The sequence below is a fragment of the Miscanthus floridulus genome, chromosome 15 (assembly GCF_019320115.1).
Source record: "Miscanthus floridulus cultivar M001 chromosome 15, ASM1932011v1, whole genome shotgun sequence".
NCBI classification, from domain to species: domain Eukaryota; kingdom Viridiplantae; phylum Streptophyta; class Magnoliopsida; order Poales; family Poaceae; genus Miscanthus; species Miscanthus floridulus.
In genome coordinates, this window is record NC_089594.1 from 78,327,813 (window position 1) to 78,347,956 (window position 20,144).

Genomic DNA, 20,144 nt, shown 5'->3' on the forward strand with positions numbered 1-20,144 from the left:
TCGTCGTTAAATTCTTGAAGATTCGCCAACGTAAACCCTCTGAGGCTCTGAGCAAATTCAGAAAACATGACTACTTCGTTTGATAATTTACAAATGGTTTTAAATTTGGAATAAGAAATCCTATGATCAATTGTGCACATATAACTACATAAAATGATTAAATGCTTGGAGAAGAACATCTGAAGTGGAGAGACCCCGGCCCATCCACTCGCGTCACCCACTGTGCATGTCGATGACGGCGTGCTCTGAAATCGAATGTGGCTCCGACAAATTTACAGTAGAAGATGATGTACGACGGGCCTTCGGCGGGAGATTGACGACGACCCGGTATTCGAGCATATCCACCACATTTTGCATGGTGGGCCTCATGTCCCGCTCGTGCTGGATGCAGCAGACTACCACCTTCACCACCGTCTTCACCGCCTCCACATCGTCTACAGCCACCGCCATGGCTGCGTCCACCAATTCCATGTGCTCGCCTTGCACCATCTTCTCCCGCAAGTTCCGTGCGAGGTTTGGGTCCGGCGTCGCCCATGACGAGGGATCGAAGTTCCGGCGCCCGCTGATGAGCTCGAGAAGGGTCATGCCGTAGCTGAACACATCGGACCTGTCCGATACCGCATTGACGAGCATCTCTGGTGCCATGTAGCCGAAGGTGCTCCTCCCGCGGGTGTTGATGACGCTGGTCAGGTCCCGGGTTAGGACATGGAGATGCCAAAGTCGGAGACGTACGCACAGAGGTCACCGTCGAGGAGGATGTTGCCCGGCTTGATATCGAGGTTCAGATCTGCCGGCGGCACTCGTTGTGGAGGTACGCGAGCGCCCTGGCCACATCGACGGCGATGCAGCACCTCTTGGGCCACGTCAGGAGGCGCCTCTGCTCCTCGCTGCCGTGGAAGAGCCACCTGTCCAGCGAGCCGTTCCCGTAGAATGGGTAGACCAGGTAGAGGCCGCCCCCGCGCTGGAAGCAGTAGCCGAGGAGGCGCACAAGGCTGCGCTGGTGCACGTTGCCGATGATGGAGACCTCTCTTTTGAATTATTCCTCACCGGCCACGGTGCCTCCACCGTGGATGTTGATCCTCTTGACGGCAATGGGCGTGCCGTCGTCGAGGTTCCCTCGGATGACCTGGGCGGAGCCGCCGGTGCCTCGCCCTACCATGCTTCGGAAGTCTTGCGTCATGGCTTGGATTTCATCACTTGAGAATTCCTTGGGGGCGCATTCTATGCGATACGGGGTCTGTTGGAGTTCAAGCACTGCTTCGTCTTGCGGTTGCGGTGCCGGTTGGCGTGGCGGCGCCATGGCAGCATCAGGAGCATGATGAAGAAGGCATCGTCGTCGGAGCCAAGGATAAAGCTTCAAGAGACAGTACGAGGATATAGCCATGATATTGGCCCAGAAAATGAGGGAGGGACGAAGATTGGTGTTGTCAAACGAGGATAGGAGGAAGACAAGCAGAACAAGTATAAGAAATCCAGCGGCGATAGCCTTGTCCTTCCGACCAGAGGCGTTGCAAACTTGTAGGCAACCAACGGCGTTGTAGGATACTAATTGAACGACTAGCCATACTGCAATGTCTTGGTAATCTTGAAGAACATAGGTAATTATGATCACAGACAATAGGATTGCCACCATTAAACCATGTAATAAGATGGTTCTCGTACAGTGCAGGATAGTAGAGTGAAACTTCCAGACGCAATACGAGGATATAACCACGATAATGGAAGCATGTTTTTGCGTACTCCCAGTGTAGGAGCAGCACGTATATGTGGTGTGTACGTGATCTTAATTTTAGAAGCATGATAACTTTCTCAATAAGGGTCAACAAGACTTGACAAAACTCAATGCGATAACAAGTAGCATATGTAGAAGGTTTAAACACATATAACTAGATATGGCTCTAGTAGAAATTTAAATATCATTGAGGAGCATGCTATTTGAATTTTGATTTTGTAAAATAAATCCCAAGTTCTATACATGAGAGAGCAAGGTTCTTTTTAATCCTACTATATTTCATATTTCAATTACCTAGATAACATGGGATCCCTATGATAAGTTGTTCACAAGTTATAGGAATATTGACGAGGAATAAAGAGTATGCAAACTTAATCAAAGGATATCATGAAGATGTACATGAATTGTTTGAGACTTAACTTCAAACCGGGCTTAACAAGCCTGAGCCGAAGACAAAAGTCGTTCAAAATCAAGTGACTTTCATTTTAAAAGAAAAACGAGGTCAATTCGATCACTTTCGAAATGTAATGTTTGTACATACAAATTCTTGGTCAGGCTCGCTTTAGTGTTGACATCTACTTGTATTTGGTGTGATCATCAGGTTCTTCTCTTTACTGTTTGCATTCTTGGTCATCTCTCTTCCCTATATACTAATTATATTACTGCACATACTCTTGAACTATTCTTTACGCAACCGAGGCACTCAGATTTTAGTGAGCTTCCTTTGTTAGTCATCATGTGTTGAGGCACTTTTGTCACAAATCATAGAAGCTTCCAGAATTCCAAGCCTACGTAGGAAGAAAAAGGAAATATAGTCCAGGAAATTTAAATAAATCAAATAATCCAGGAAATTAAACATGCCTTCACACTAAATCCTTTTAGTTATTTGCTTGTGACTTCTGGGAAATCTTTTAGTTGCTGTAATAGTATATTTATTCAAATTGTTTAATGCTTTAATTAAAGAAAGAAAAAGAATAAAGGTAGGTTTCCCGAGCGAAGAATGAATCTGTTCAATTTGAACCATGTTTGATAGACTAGTTGAGAACAACGTCGTGATTGAAACGGTTTTCAAACAGTAAGTTCATTTAGTAAGAGTTAAAAACTTCATTCACAAAACTACAGAAATAAATTGGGTGGACCCTATAGGGTACAGCCATACAGGAGCTCTCCCGTGCTACCCCATCACGTATGGGGTTGACGCGTGGCCTGAGGAGAAGACCGGATGTCCGACTACAGGGATACGCGGGTGTTCGGCTGATCAGTTCTTTACTCATTAAAAAAAATAACATAACATTTCGGCAGCATATTATCCTCGGGATTGCGGTGCAGCCTGACTAGTTTTAGAGGCCCAAACTAATTGTAGCCCAGACCAACATCGAGCTCCAGTGTAACGCCACGGCCTGCTCGAGCGGCACAGCTTCTAGATGCCGAGACATCATGCATCCCTTCTGTCCGTTCGACCAAATGCTGCTCCGCTCCCCTGCCTGTGCGGCGTAGCGCGGACTACCAGTAGTTTCGGGTCCAGGTGCTCTTCCGTGCAACCCAACGTGGATAGATGACATGTGGATACACAACCAAATCAGACAGGCCACTGGCACATGTTCGGCTGTTCCACTTTTGAATTATTTCGGATGATTCAACAGTGTTATGTGAGAGGTTGTGTATCCACATGTCATCTATCCACGTTGGGTTGCACGGAAGAGCACCTGGACCCGAAACTACTGGTAGTCCGCGCTACGCCGCACAGGCAGGGGAGCGGAGCAGCATTTGGTCGAACGGACAGAAGGGATGCATGATGTCTCGGCATCTAGAAGCTGTGCCGCTCGAGCAGGCCGTGGCGTTACACTGGAGCTCGATGTTGGTCTGGGCTACAATTAGTTTGGGCCTCTAAAACTAGTCAGGCTGCACCGCAATCCCGAGGATAATATGCTGCCGAAATGTTATGTTATTTTTTTTAACATTTTATCGATCTTAAATATAGAAACTCAAAACTATAATAAAGTTGTCTATGTCGTCGAGAGCTATATATAACACTCATATAAAAAGTATCTTTATTTAACACCGTACAAGAACTATTTTTTTAAGACGACGAGCGCATGTAGGCGAGTATTATGCTACTAAAATTTTGTATTGTTTTTTAGCATATTTTTTTGAGTAAAGAGAGGCTTTATTAACTAGACACCAACATTAATACAATCGACATTCAGAGGGTCCCAAGCACACACAGGTGCCAGGCCCAACAAAGCCGCAGAATGTTTGCTACACCTTTTTTGCGAGACCCGGTTACAGATAAAGACACTCACATACACGAACGCACACTCACTCCTGTGATTGCACGCACGCACACCCTACCACTACGAGCACCACCGAAGAACTGAGTTAGACCGGTCATTTTTGAGATTGACGAGACACCAACGTTAATACAATCAGCATTCTGAGGGTCCCAAGGACACAGGTGCCTGGGGCAACAAAGCCGCATAATGCTTGCTACTCTTTTTTTTTTGCGAGATCCAGTTATAGATGTAGACACTTACGTACACGAGCGCACACTCACCCCTATGAATGCACGCACGCACTCCCTACCCTATGAGTACCTCCGAAAAACTGAGTTGGACCGACAAATCTTGAGATTGACGAAGTCACCACAAGCGCCTCGCTATCGACGGGCATATCGCCTACCACTGAAAGAATAGCACCGTTAAATTCTGGAATAAATCCAGGAAAATACGAGCACTCGTGTCAAGCCGGGACTTAAACCCGGGTGGACAGGTTCCACCACAAGGAACCCAACTAGCTGAGCTACACAAAAGCTTTCTACATCTAGCTAACTTAACCATACATTTAACATCTTAACGAGCTCAAATGAAAAAAAAAATCAAAAATAAAAAGTTATAGATCATTTTTCATATATAAATCATCTTCATCCTACATCATATGAAAAATATATGATTTTTCTAATATTGAGTCTTGCCATGTCATTATCATTGGTGCGACAAAATGCTGTGCCAACGCACGTGGGCCGTGGTGCGACATAGTGATTTTGTCGCACATGGGGAGTTGCCAAGACCACAAGGATTAAAAATAAAAAGAAAAAAGTGAGGTTATTTTAAAATAAAAGTTAAAAAAAGAATAAAAATGGGAAAAAATCGGATGGGTTTATATGCAGTAGGTGATCTTCCTCTTGTTACCCACGCCATAGCAGGTAAACCCCCATCTGGAAAAAAATTCCGATGGGTTTATATTATTTTTTTTCTTTTGTATAAACTTGATCAAAGTTACTATAGTTAAACTAAGAACAAAACTAGATTCCTTTTACTTTAGGACTGAGAGAGTACTATACAACTGAATTCTAATGATAAGGAGAATACCGAATCTTGTATAACATGGAACCTACGAGAAAAGGAAACTCAGAACGACAAGAGAAATTGGCGCCGACGTTGTGGGCGAGGGCGAGGTGGAGATAGTGGAAAACTGCTGGTGGCAAGCAACGACGCACGATGAGCTTGTTATTCTCCTGAGCGCCCCCTTCCCTTCCCCCGAGCGCCCCACAACGGGCGACTCGGGGGGCAACCATCACCGGCGCCCAAAACACAACGCCCTCGCCTCCACTCCAGCCACCGTCACCATCCTCCGGCGCGCGTGCGGCCAGTGGCAGCCCCAAAAAGTGGGAGCTAGAGGTCGGTAGCTCCGCCTCCCTCCCACCTCCCTCCTCCACCGTCATCCCTTGCCCTTTGCATCTCCAGCAAGGAGAAGTGGCCGACCGGCCGGATCCAGGGCCCCTGGGGCCGGATCTGGCACCTGTAAGGTTGAGATGGCAAACTAGAGGGGGGGTGAATACTCCTTTCTTAAACTTAATCGTGTCGGCTAACCGAAATAAGTGCGGAATTAAAACTATCGGTCTAGCCAAGACTACACCCCTCTATCTATGTTCTCTAGCACCTTCAAAGATCCTAATTATGCAACTAAGGTGTCGGGCTAGCTAGAGATCACCTAATCAATTCTAGAAGCAATGTCACACAAACATATGCCACTAGTACTTCAAGCAACAGGGGAGCTCCTACACATGCTAGTAAGCAAAAGCACAAAGCCACCTAAGCTCACTAGCAATGTTTAATAACAAGGCTACACAAGCCAAATTATAGAGCGCAAATTGCTTAGCTACACAAACTAAGCAATGTGACTAACAAGGTTACACAAATCAAATTAGCCACGCAAGGGAGCTACTTCTATGCTACACAAGCAAGAAGCTAACTAGTGAGCTACACAAGCTAACTAATTACAAGAGCAACTATACAAGCACAATGTAAATGAAGTAAATATAAGCTTGTGTAACGAGGATGCAAACCAATGGGAATTCAAGGATGACACGATGATTTTTTATCCCGAGGTTCACGTGCTTGCCAACACGCTATTCCCTGTTGTATCGATCGCTCACTTGGTGGTTCGGCAGCTAACTGGCATCACCCGCCAAGCCCGTACGTCGGGCACCGCAAGAACCTACCCCAAAAGTGAGGGTAGCTCAATGACACGCTCAACTAGAGTTGCTCTTCGCGGCTCCCGCGGGGCGAGCACAATGCCCCTCACAAAGCACTTCTTTGGAGCACCGCACAAGCTTCTTGCGAGCTTCGATGGAGACCACCATCAAGCTGTCTAGGATGTGGCAACCTCCAAGAGTAACAAGCACCACCGGCTTGCAACTCGATCACCTAGTGCCACTCGATGCAACCTCACGATACAATCGCACTAGAATTGCTCTCTCACACAATCGAATGATCACTATCAAGCATATGTGAGATGGAGGGCTCCTAAGCACTCTTAAGCATGGACACAAAGTCTCGCAAGGTGCTCTGCAACTGTCATGGCCGAGACCCCCTTCTATTTATAGCCCCCACGAAAATAGAGTCGTTGTACCCTTTCACTGGGCACTGCTCGGGGCGACCGGACACGTCGGTCGTATCGACCGGACACACTCGGTCCAGCGTTCGGTCAACAGATGCACGCCATGCGTCGCCTCCGTTCAACCTAAGTCACTTGATCTCAATGGTCGGCTGCCGCACGCCAACGATCAAGTGATGATAAAACACAGCACAACGCCAAGACCGGACGCGCCATCGCCTAAGTCCGATCGTTTCTAGAGAGGTTCCAGAGACGCTTTTTTGTGACCAGACGCAGAGCCCGAGTCTGGTCGTTCTCTGACTTCTCGTGTCTGCCTACGTTAGTGTATGCCACTCTGACCAGACTCGACCACTGTGTGTCCGGTTACTTCTTCGCCCAGCGTCCAGTCGAAGATCGACGCCTGCGCCTTCACTAGAACACATGATCGGACTCGCTAGCTAGCGTCTGGTCGCTGCGCTGCGCAGAGTCCAGTTACTTCCAGTGACCTGTTTCACCTCCGTTTCTTCACTAAGTTGATCCACATCAACTCTAACTTCTTATCCTTTGTAAATGTGCCAACACCATCATGTGTATGTGCGTTAGCTATTCACAAACATTTTTAAGGAGTTAGCCACTCAACTTGCCACGCTACTCGATCCTAGCGATGATGCAAAGTTAGATCACTCGAGTGACACTAGATGACCGATATGCAAACAAGTTTACCCCTCTTGATAGTATGGCCATCTATCCTAAACCCGGTCATCAACTTCTCTACACACCTATGACCGGTAAAATGAAATGCCCTAGGTTATACATTTGCCTTGCGCATTCCATTCATCTCCTCCAATATCAATGCAACACATGCACCAACACGATCAACAATGATATGATCCACTTCATATCATCATGTGATTATATTGGTTCATCGATCTTGACTTCACTTGCTTTTCACCGTTGCCTTCATCCATCGGCTCCAAGTCTTGCTCAAACTTCACCGCCACGTGGTCCATCGCTCCAAAGCCTCCAACTTGCCCTTCACGCTTGCAACCGGTCCATCAAGCCAAGTCATGTCTTGATCTTCTCCACCTTGATCACATGACTCAATGTCATGTCTCATGTGCAATGAGCTCCTTCATCATCACATGTGTGAGCTTTGCAACATCTCTGAGCCATTTCTACCTCCATGGCATATGTTGCTCACACACATGTACATGTGGACTAATCACCTATGTATCTCATATAAACACAATTAGTCCACCTAGGGTTGTTACTCAATTACCAAAACCAAATAAGGACCTTTCAATCTCCCCCTTTTTGGTAATTGATGACAACTCTACAAAGATATGGAAATTAAGCTCTTTTAGATTCATGTTGCTTGCCCAAGCAATTTTACCATGTGTAAATGATTTTGGACAAGTACCACAAACCTAAAATGGTAGTATTAGCTCCCCCAACATATGTGCTAGAGGGTTTAGTTTAAAGCTCGCACTTATGCATAGAATAAACCTTTAAAGTGTGATACCAATCAGAGTTGCACTTTTAACACCATCCTTAGCACCATGAGTAGCTAGACAACAAAAATACTAGAAACCCCATGAGATCAATATTATAAGCAAGGTTCTAGTACCACATGTAGAAATACAAGTCTAGCTACCATCCTATACATGCTAGTTATCAAATCATCATTCAAGTTCTACAACTAGCATACACCACACAAGCATGCATATCAAATTTAAAAACTTATGCAATGCAAGCAAGCACATGACTATGCACATATCAAATACAACCAATCAAAGTTTATGAGCTTGCTCCCCCTACTTGTGTGCTTCTCTTGTCCAAGAATTTTGATCCATCTCTTTTCTTCAATGTTGCTCCCCCTCTTTGTCCATGTCTATGTCCAACCTCTACTTCTTTGTCTCAATCTCTCCCAAAGCTTTTATATCTTTGTACAATCTCTCCCCCTTTATCATCAATTTCCATAAAAGGTGTACTTCTCATTGATGCAAAGGTTTGCATTTGGGGTAGATGGTTGAGGCTTGAATCTTGTATTTTTATGGACATCACTTGATTGTTGGAATGACACCACTTGTAGCCCTTGAGATACCACACATAGGATCTTTGACCTTGATACCAATCGGTGGGACACCTCCCCCTATGTCATAGCATGGGTCATCCATTTGATAAACTTAAGCTCTTGTAGGTGAGGGATGCATTCTTCATTTGATGATCACTTCAAGTTGAGGATCACTTGTGGAACCACCATCATGCATGATTGATACCACGTATAGATGTGATACCACTTGAAAGTTCTAGTATGGAACCACTTGTTGGATTTATCAATAAAAACCATTTCTTGAACATTTGCCATCTTCATGAGTACCACTTATAGGATATCACTTATGAGTTGATCTGGACATCACTTGTGAATTTTTTATGAAATACTTGAGTCTAGATACCACTTGAAACAAACAAACTAGATATCCATTTGTATTGTTGTCTTATACTTGTACTCTTATCACTATCATGAGCTTTTATGGTTGACTTGAACTAAATTGATTTGCCTAAGCTTCTAAGTCTGGTTTGAACCAATGACAAGCTTCTTCACACCTCTTGTAAGGGTTATCTTGCCAATGTTGTACTTATCACTTGTTAGCAATCCAAATAAAATCATGTACTTGGGTTCACTAGCTCATGAACAAACTCACATACTAACCACTAAATCAATTAATCATTCAAGCAATAGTGGTAGGCTATGAATTTAAAACTTTCATTTGTTATGCATGATCCTATGAAGCATGTACTATATGCACTAATCGCATACTAGTAAGGGATGAAATGATCATGCATATTACAATGATACCTTTGCTATATTGGAGTAGAGGATAGTCACATAGATTCTATTTCATTACTCCAATAGCAATGTGAAGTCCAATTATAAGCTTGGTGAAGACCAATCATCATAGATAGAGTCCATTCTTCACCCATATAAATTGAGAACCACTAATATGATCAAGTACACTTTCTTATTGTGGTTAGCTTGCTTCATCTTTTGATCAATGCTTGCATGAGAGCATCAATGTGAGAATACCACTTGAATTATCATGACTAGCTCTCTTTTGGGTGTTGCTTGCTTTTCTTGATCAACCCTTTTGATTGCTTCAACTAAGCATCTCAAATGTTCCTCGGATCATCACTACTATGTTAGCCTTCCAAGTACTATACTTAGTTTATCTACACATAGGCGGCAAGCCCCTACACTAGGGAGAAGTGACATCTCTTTAAGAATCATTCTTGACACTCACTTGAAAAATCTTGATTGATTGATCCAAGTGATGGACTTAACTTGATGAATAACCTTGATTCCTTCTTTAAGTCATTTTCTTTCTATCAAATGATCTCCAATAATCTCTAGAACTTAAACTCCATCTTCATCTTGAGTTTGATCTTGATCTGCTAATTTGAGTACCAAATGTGTGCATAGTACACTTCACAATCAAATGGTCTTGTACTCTTTGCTTGTTATGCTTCTAGATCATCTCAAAACTAAACTGAGGTGCCTCAATTACTTATAAACATGTTTCCAACTTGAGGACCTTTCAATCAAAGTGACTCTTGATCAATCCAATAATTATCACTTTTCTGGTAGATTCTGTATCCTTCAAAGAAAAATGCATATCTCCCAAAGTACAAATCCAAATACTACAAAATTTGGTGGAGATGTGATTCACTAAGTTATCTAGCAGCTGTAAAAATTTGAGCTTCATTTGACATCTAGATTGCTACCAGATTTCAATTCTTCCACCACTATTACATGCTGAAAAATGTTGCACTATAGCTGACAAGATCTACTCTAAAACCGAAGCATCTCTTATCCAATTTTTATGAAATTTCTACACAATCTTATACCATAAATCTAGAGCATGTACACTAATTTTTATGTCAATCAAATAAGTTTTGTTTACTCAACATGGCTAAGATCACAACTAGCTCAGATTTTCAATATAGGACATATTTCAATCACTTGGGCTATACTTCATCAAATATGAATCAAACTTGAAACTAATTTATTTGAATACTTCCACAAGACATATATCCATTCAATCCACTTCAAGGTCATCTTATGAATTTATCCAACATAAATCAATCCAAACTTGACTACTAAGCTATTTATCCATTCAATCATCTTATCACTACTACAGGATGGACTTGTTGTCCCGGGCGGTAACGGCCTTTAGTCCCGGTTACCGCGCCGGGACAACGATCCTGGGTCTAAAGGTAGAACCTTCAGTCCTGGGTCATCGAGCCGGGACTAAAAAGAGACCTTTAGTCCCGGTTGGTGTTATCAACCAGGACTAAAGGCCCTCTAGCCGAGCAAACATGGCCGCACCCTTTAGTCCCGGTTGGTAACCCCAACCGGGACTAAAGGTTCCTTTTCTTTTTCTTTTTTTTGTTTAATTTGTTTTCAGTTCAGTTACACATATTTGTTTAATATATAATATGTTTTTATGTATGTATTCTACGCTGCTAATATAAATACACGCACGCATATAATTACATCTAATTCTCATCTCGAGCATTATTATATTCGAATAAAGTATGAAACTATATATATTATACATATATATGTATATATACAACACTTTCATAATCTTGTTCTCGAAAATAATGATATCAATAAACATTTAATTTACATCATTTATTCCTTAGGATCAAAGTAGAACTCACCGTTGGGATTTAGCACTTTTTCTAGAAGAAATCCTAATATTGACTCTTGAACTGCTTTCAGATGGTCTTTTTGCATGACCCTTTGTTTCAACCATTCAGTCTTGCATTTGAAATAAAAGGAAAAATATTAATACATACATATATATATATATTCATTTAAAAATAAATAAAAAATTGATATATACGTACTCTGAGGACATCTTCAGGAGTTCTTCTTATGTGTGCAATGATAAATTCACAAACGTAGTATCTACACAAATTATTACCTGGTTGCTGCCGCAAACACCACTATACGAGAAGAAGATTATTCTCATCATCTCACACGTAAATTGAAGTACGATATAGTAATTAAACACGTGGGGAAGTATATATAGTACAACTTACTGATATTTCAACTACATTAAGTGGTGTCTTACAATCCTTATGGTGTTGCCGAATAAACTCTTTCCAAACCCTGTGCGACCAATAATGTACGATCGTTAATAAATTATGGCAAAGTCTATTCAATAATAGTTGTGCGCGAGAGATCGAAATTACCCCTGGATAATGTCTATCATATCTTGGTATAGTGCCCGCTCTTTTCTCAACGAGTCCAAGATTACTAACCGACTTGAGTTTAACTCAATGACAATGAGTATCCAGTGAAATCTGCATTGGTTTATACACACACGTACATGCATATAAGTTGTATTGATATTACATAAAATGTGTAGACTACATTATTATTAACACTTACTCAAAGTTGTACGGGAAAAGTATTATTGTCTTGTCGTGCTGCTTCACGAAGAACCTCATGATATTCGTCTGTGCTTCAGATACCCAGTGCTCCTTGACAATAATATCGGTTTTGAATACGATATAAGGATCAATGAAGCCAACACTGATGTCTTGTATTCTTTGGAGCTCTGACATCTGAAATCTGTATATAAATATAAGTTACATGTGAGGATAATTATATATACGTACGCATGGAAATGAGTTTATTAAATAAAAGTAAGAATCACTTACAAACAAAAGGAGCTATTGATTGATTTGTTCAGAGCATCCAAGTGGTATAGTTGATGCAATTCTTTGAAACTAATATGTAAGATGTCATCGCCACGGAAGTAATGACGGTCTCTAAATCTGACAAAGATCCACTCCTCACCCCTTCCACATGCCTACATGTACCACTTGTTGAGCAAGTACATTTGCATACCCAATTCATTCAGAGCCGCAGGGTTGTACAGACTTTTGCCAAATTTATAAGTCTTCCAGGTATGAACTTCCAGGTTCTGGATTGGAGCTTTGCCCATCAATTGATCCAAGGTTAAACCAGTTAGTTCAAAAAAGCATTAAGGTCTTAAACCGACACTTCTCTAGAGTTGTCTGGTCGATAGACTTCTATGTTGGAACCATATTTATTAGCAACAACAAGATTTTACATTGGTTGCTTCTGTTGTCCGAGCTATGGGACATCCTTCCCTGATGCTCTTTTCCTTTTCTTATGTGCATCATGTGACTTCACGAGGGAGTGGTCATAGTCTGATAGTGGCGGAGGCTTATGAACTTCAAGCATCTTTTTCTTGTGAGCTTTGACCTTCTGCCTCAGCAGATCTCGTGGTATGTAAAAGTACGGCTTCTCCTTAAGCTTCGCTTGTCTCTGCTTTTGGATATCTATAAAAAATCTTTCACTTTTTTGTCTTCTTCAGCTGCTATTTGCTCTTCAGTCTTTTCAGGAAGTATTTCTTGAGAAATAACTCTTTTTTTGGGGGTCTTCTTTGCCGCCGGGACCTTAGACGTCTTTGTAGTGCGTCGCTGTGGAGGGGGTGGGGGCGGTGTTGGAGACCGGCGTGGAGGCGATGAGGCCAGTGTTGGAGTCTAGCGTGGAGGCGTTGGAGATCGTTGTGGAGGCGGTGGGGCCGGTGTAGGAGTTGGAGATCGTTGTGGAGGCGATGGGGCCGATGTAGGAGTTAAAGATCACCGTGGGGATGAAGTCATCTCGCCCCCCGCGATGCTGTGATGAGATGGGGAATGAATGATTGGGCTAGGCTGGGGGGAGACCCTACTACAAAAACAAGTTGTGGGTTATTTATTTTTGAAGCCAATATAAAATTAATAGAAAATAATATTTCATTCACTTTCATTCGTACCTAGGGTGAGGTAGGGGAAGCGGTGGCACCCTAGGAATGATGAAGAAGCATTTGCACCATTGAATAAATGTCTTCTCTGCTTCTCCTAGTGTCTTCTCCCCATCACCGCCTTCAATGTCAAGAGGAACATTGCTATAACCTTTGAGCACTCTATCGACCGAGATGCTAGCATATCCAGGTTGAATAACTGACCCATGGATTCTTGGTGTCTTCGTTCGGTCTATTGGAGATACAACCTCGACAGCCACCATGATTGATGCATTATTACCATCTAGAATGTGCAGCTCACATGTTGTTAGAGGCTCGGTAATGTCATCAATAGGGAAGCACAACCCAGCGTCACCTTGAATAACTGGCAGCTCCGTGGAAGCACAACTGCTTTTCATCTGACCAACAGGGCTAATGGTGACTCCCGGCGTTGATTGCGATTGCATTTGACTCATTGCTAGCTGCACTTGCCTCTTGATCTCCTCCTGCATTCTTGCCTCAAGAGATTTTTCTCATTCACGTGATTCAAGCAATGCTTGTCGTGACTCATTAACAAATTGCTCCAATACACGGATTTGGTCTGCCTCCTCATCCTTCTTTCTCTAGCGGCTTTTGTAGGTATCCTTGTCTGCTGGGAATGCTTGTAGCCACGGAACTACCCCATAGCCTCTTGTTCGACCACCATATTTGGGAATCTCTAGGGCATATGTCAATTCATCCTTCTCTCTATTGGGCTTGAAAACATGACTATCAGCTTCTTCCCTAGCACGAGCTAGTCTCTGTGTTGCTCTCTCAATTTTTTGGCCGAAAATTAGCTTGCCAATGTCTAGGTCTAGGCTTCCCCCATGAGCGTAGAACCAATTCTTCGCGCGTTGAGGCCAGTTCTTCTCTATTGTTTTAGGTATGATTCCCTTGGCAGTAATCTCTGCTTCTAGGTTCTACCACTTGGGAATAGCACTCCTATAACCACCTGATCCCATGCGATGATGGTATTGCTTCTGTCGAGCATTCTGCTGATTCCTCATCACACGTTCCTCACTCTCTTGAGATGTCTTGTATTGTACAAAGTCATCCCAATGGGACTCCAACTTGACAAACGCCTTAGCATTGAAATCCGACGTTTCATTCTTCAAGATAAACTTTTTATACAATGTCTTCTTCCAACTCTAGAACAATGTTACCATCTTCTTCATTGTCCAATCCCTCACTAGCTCCTTCAAAGCATCATCTGCTTGTAATGTGAAATGCTGAGTGATATCTCTCCAAGCTAGGTTCTTGTCACGATCAGATACAAAACTAACATTAGGAGCGGATATCTTTTGCTTCCATTCACGAGCACTAACTGGGATCCTATCCCTTACAATGAACCCACATTGATTGACATATGTCTGAGCATGTGGTCCTAATGGTTTACTAGTGTCGGTGTCGAATTCTGATATTATGAAACAGCAATCTAATGGCTTTTTTGGCCCTTGAACTTTCCAACTCTTGTCGGTGGTTGATGTAGATCCAGAGACCGGCTACATGAGTAGAAACACAACGATTACAACAAATATACGTACGCATGCATCTATAAGAGATGATAGATAATCGAATATACCTCGTCAGTATTTTCTTGCGCGACAATTTGTTGATCTTCAACCACCGGGATATTCAGGATATCCTCATAATCAGCAAAGTACTGACTCGTGTCATCTACATCCGCATTGGTGCCAACGTTGATAATATCCGCCATTATGTCACCATTCAAGTTATCATCCGGAGCAGTCATTTGTATCTTCAAGACATAGATAGACAATAATAAGGTATAGGCTTTGGAATCGAATCAAAAACACTTTCGATCCAAAAACATGGAAATAAGTACATGTATATATACACATAGAATGATACAATTTTCTCTCTCTCTCTCAACACATAGAAATAAGTGCATATGTATATATCTCTAGATATGCATGTGATAACATATAGAATGTCTCTCTAGATACAATTTTCTCTCTCTTAACACATGGAAATAATTAAGTACATGTATATATACACATAGAAATAATTAAGTATATATATATGTATACATATAGAATCTCTCTAGATACATGTGATATAGATAGAATTACTAATAAAATATCCAAGTGATATATAGATAGAATTACTAAAATAAAATATGCATGTGATATAGAGATAGAATTACTAATAAAATATGCATGTGTCAATTACTAAAACAAAATTAAATCTAACATATATATAGAGAGATAGAATATAATTACTAAATCCAATTAAATAAAATAACACACATATATCTAGATAGAATTAATTACTAAATCTAATTAAACCTAACATATATACATAGATAGAATTACTAAATCAAAATTAAATCTAACATATATATAGAGAGAGATAGAATAATAATTACTAAATATATCAAAACTATAATAAAAAACTATCTAAATAAAGTACTAATTAAATTTTAATACATTTAAATCTAATTAAAATATATCAAAAACTATCTAAAAAACTAACTAAAAACTAAGAATAAACTACTAATTAAATTTTAATACATTTTAATCTAACATATATATCAAAAACTATCTAAAAAACTATCTAAAAAACTATCTAAAAAATATGGCTGAGCTATAGCTAGCAGGCTAGGGGAGGATGGCAGGCATGCTGGCCGGCCACGGGGCCGAGCTGAGCCGCATGAGGACGACGTACGGCGGAGACGAGCTCGACGACCGCCGGGTGGGGCTCGACGACAAGGCCGGGCGGGGGTAGACGACAACGGCGGCGCGGCAGAGCTCGATACGGCCAGGCGCGGCAGAGACGAGATCGACGTTGTAGATCGAAAAGTAGAAGATGAACAGAGGAACCATTCGATATATATAGTCCGGGACCCTTTAGTCCCGGCTGGGGCTGGTAAGCCGAACCGGGACTAAAGGTCCAACCCTTTAGTCCCGGCTCGGCTTACCAGTCGGGACTAAAGGATCTTTAGTCCCGGTTGGTGTTACCAGCCGGGACTAAAGGTATTTTTGGGCGGGCAATTTCGCCCACCCTTTAGTCCCGGTTCGTGGCCTGGGCTGGGACTAAAGGCCTGAAAATTTTGACAGCCCGCCAGAGTAATTGAAAAGGCCTGGGATTTTGATTTTGTTCTCCTTATTTAATACTAATTAATTCTATAGCAACTTCAATACTTTGCAATATTTATTTTAAAAAATACTATTGATTAACTAATTATTTATTGTAAATAGGAAAATTTTGTAACCTAAAGTTTTTAATTTCTTTTATGAATATAGAATATAAATGTTACTAATACTAAGTATTTTGTTAATGCAAAAATACATTTGTAACTTAAAATTAATAAAACTAATATTATTCGATAGGAAAATTATTATCATATTATTGTAACGTCAATGTTTCAATTTTTTCTCGGTTTTTTGACCAAAATGACAGAAATTTTTTTTTGAACCTATAAAAATAAAGAAAATATAGTATTTTTGTTCTACAACTTTTTCAAATGAAAAAATGGCCTATATAAGGATTGTAGATCTTGATGATTTGAACAAACTTAATATTCAAAACTTTTCAATTTGAGACAATCTAGGGTTCGAAAAACTAGTTTACAGACATCAAAATTTAAAAATCACAAATTTGAACCATCCAAACTATCTCAAATGGAAAGTTGACCAAAACAACAATTGTAGATCTTGATGAGTTTAACAAACTTGGTATTCAAAACTTTTCAATTTGAAGTCATTTAGAGTCCATAATACTAGAGTCAAAGTGTTATTTTTTCATTTGACCAAATTTGACTTGGTCAAACTTGCTCAAATGAGACACTAAATGACCTCAGATGAAAAATCTCTGAATACCAAGTTTGATCATCTTAGTAAGATCTACAATTGTTACATAGCTCATTTTCCCATTTGAGAAAGTTTTATCAAACACTAGTCACAAATTCTTGAATCTCATATAGACTTTCTAAAGCTATGTCACACTTGTGAAATTTGAACTACATTTTGTTCAAACTTTCTCAAATGAAAAATGGCCTATATAAGGATTGTAGATCTTGATGATCTGAACAAACTTGGTATTCAAAACTTTTCAATTTGAGACAATCTAGGGTTTCGAAAACTAGTTTGTAGGCATAGAAATTTAAAAATCACAAATTTGAACCGTCCAAACTATCTCAAATGGAAAGTTGACCAAAACAACAATTGTATATCTTGATGATTTTAACAAACTTGGTATTCAAAACTTTTCAATTTGAAGTCATTTAGAATTCATAATACTAGAGTCAAAGTGTTGTTTTTTCATTTGACCTAATTTGACTTGGTCAAACTTGCTCAAATGAGACACTAAATGACCTCAGATGAAAAATCTCTGAGTACCAAGTTTGATCATCTTAGCAAGATCTACAATTGTTACATAGCTCATTTTCTCATTTGAGAAAGTTTTATCAAACACTAGTCACAAATTCTTGAATCTTATATAGACTTTCTAAAACTATGTCACACACTTGTGAAATTTAAACTACATTTTATTCAAACTTTCTCAAATGAAAAAATGTCCTATATAAGGATTGTAGATCTTGATGAGCTAAACAAACTTGGTATTCAAAACTTTTCAATTTGAGACAATCTAGGGTGCCAAAAACTAGTTTGTAGGCGTAGAAATTTAAAAATCATAAATTTGAACCGTCCAAACTATCTCAAATGGAAAGTTGACCAAAACAACAATTGTAGATCTTGATGATTTTAACAAACTTGGTATTCAAAACTTTTCAATTTGAAGTCATTTAGAGTTCATAATACTAGAGTCAAAGTGTTGTTTTTTTATTTGACCAAATTTGACTTGGTCAAAATTGCTCAAATGAGACACTAAATGACCTCAGATGAAAAAACTCTGAATACCAAGTTTGATCATCTTAGCAAGATCTACAATTTTTACATAGCATATTTTCCCATTTGAGAAAGTTTTATCAAACACTAGTCATAAATTCTTGAATCTCATAGAGTTTCTAAAACTATGTCACACACTTGTGAAATTTGAATAATATTTTATTCAAACTTTCTCAAATGAAAAAATAGCGTATATAAGGATTGTAGATCTTGATGAGCTGAACAAACTTGGTATTCAAAACTTTTCAATTTGAGATAATCTAGGGTTTCGAAAACTAGTTTGTAGGCGTAGAAATTTTAAAATCACAAATTTGAACCATTCAAACTATCTCAAATGGAAAGTTGACCAAAACAACAATTGTAGATCTTGATGATTTTAACAAACCTGGTATTCAAAACTTTTCAATTTGAAGTCATTTGGAGTTTATAATAATAGAGTCAAAGTGTTATTTTTTCATTTGACCAAATTTGACTCGGTCAAACTTGCTCAAATGAGACACTAAATGACCTCAGATGAAAAAACTCTGAATACCAAGTTTGATCATCTCACCAATATCTACAATTGTTACATAGCTTATTTTCCCATTTGGGAAAGTTTTATCAAACACTAGTCATAAATTCTTGAATCTCATAGACTTTCTAAAACTATGTCACAACAGTGCATCGTTATATCATGTGGGCACAACAGTGAATTTCTTCTTGATGTATGACCCTTGGTTATGATCTTGTCGTAACCATGAAGTGTCTTCATCATTTAACATGATGCTTGGATCTTTCTTCACTATGAAGGGTGGAATTCGGACATTTCTTTCATAATCTTCTGACATGTCTGACTTGTCTTCAATTCCCACTATATTTATTTTCCTAGAAAGAACTATGTGGCGCTTTGGCTCATTGATCATTGAGTTGATGTCTTCGTTTTTTCCTCTCTTTGATTTTGTAGACATGTCTTTCACATAGAACATCTGACTCACATCGGCAGCAAGGACGAATGGTTCGTCTTTGTACCCAATATTGTTGAGGTCCACTGTTGTCATTCCATACTCTTTGTCGACTGTTACCCCTCCTTCGGTCAGCTTCACCCATTGGCACCGGAACCAAGGGACTTTAAAATTAGGTGCGTAGTCTAGTTCCCATATATCTTCTATGCGGCCATAATATGTTTGTATATTCCCATTTGGATTTGTGCCATCTATGCGAACACCACTATTTTGACTGGTGCTCCTTTTATCTTGGGTAACTGTGTAAAATGTATTCCCATTTATCTCGCACCCTTGGTACGTGAGGATATGCCACGATGGTTGCCTAGCCAACAAATACAGTTGCTCATCAATATTATCATCGCCTTGGCATTCTTTTCGCAACCAACCACTAAAACTTTTCATGTGCTGATGCCTAATCCAAGCTTCAGTCTTTCCTGGAAACTTGGATCGTAAGAACTCCTTATGTATCTCGATGTATGGATGCACCAATGATGAGTTCTGAAGAACTATGTAGTGTGCTTTATTGAAATAATCATCTTCCATGCCAATATATGTTTTCTTCCCTAAAGTTCCTTTACCACTGAGTCTCCCCTCGTGTCGTGATTCGGGAATGCCAATCGGGGCAAGGTCAGGAATAAAGTCAACACAAAACTCAATGACCTCCTCTATTCCATAGCCCTGGGCGATGCTTCCTTTAGGCTTAGAACGGACTTTCACATATTTCTTCAAGACTCCCATAAACCTCTCGAAGGGGAACATGTTATGTAAGAACATAGGTCCAAGAATACTAATCTCCTTCACCAAATGAACTAGGAGGTAT

General features: G+C 40.4%; 1 pseudogene; it reads right to left on the bottom strand.

Annotated features, from left to right (window-relative positions):
* Positions 1-213: 213 nt before the first annotated feature.
* Positions 214-1,300, bottom strand: LOC136507739 (probable receptor-like protein kinase At5g20050; annotated as a pseudogene).
* Between the last annotated feature and the right edge of the window lie 18,844 nt (positions 1,301-20,144).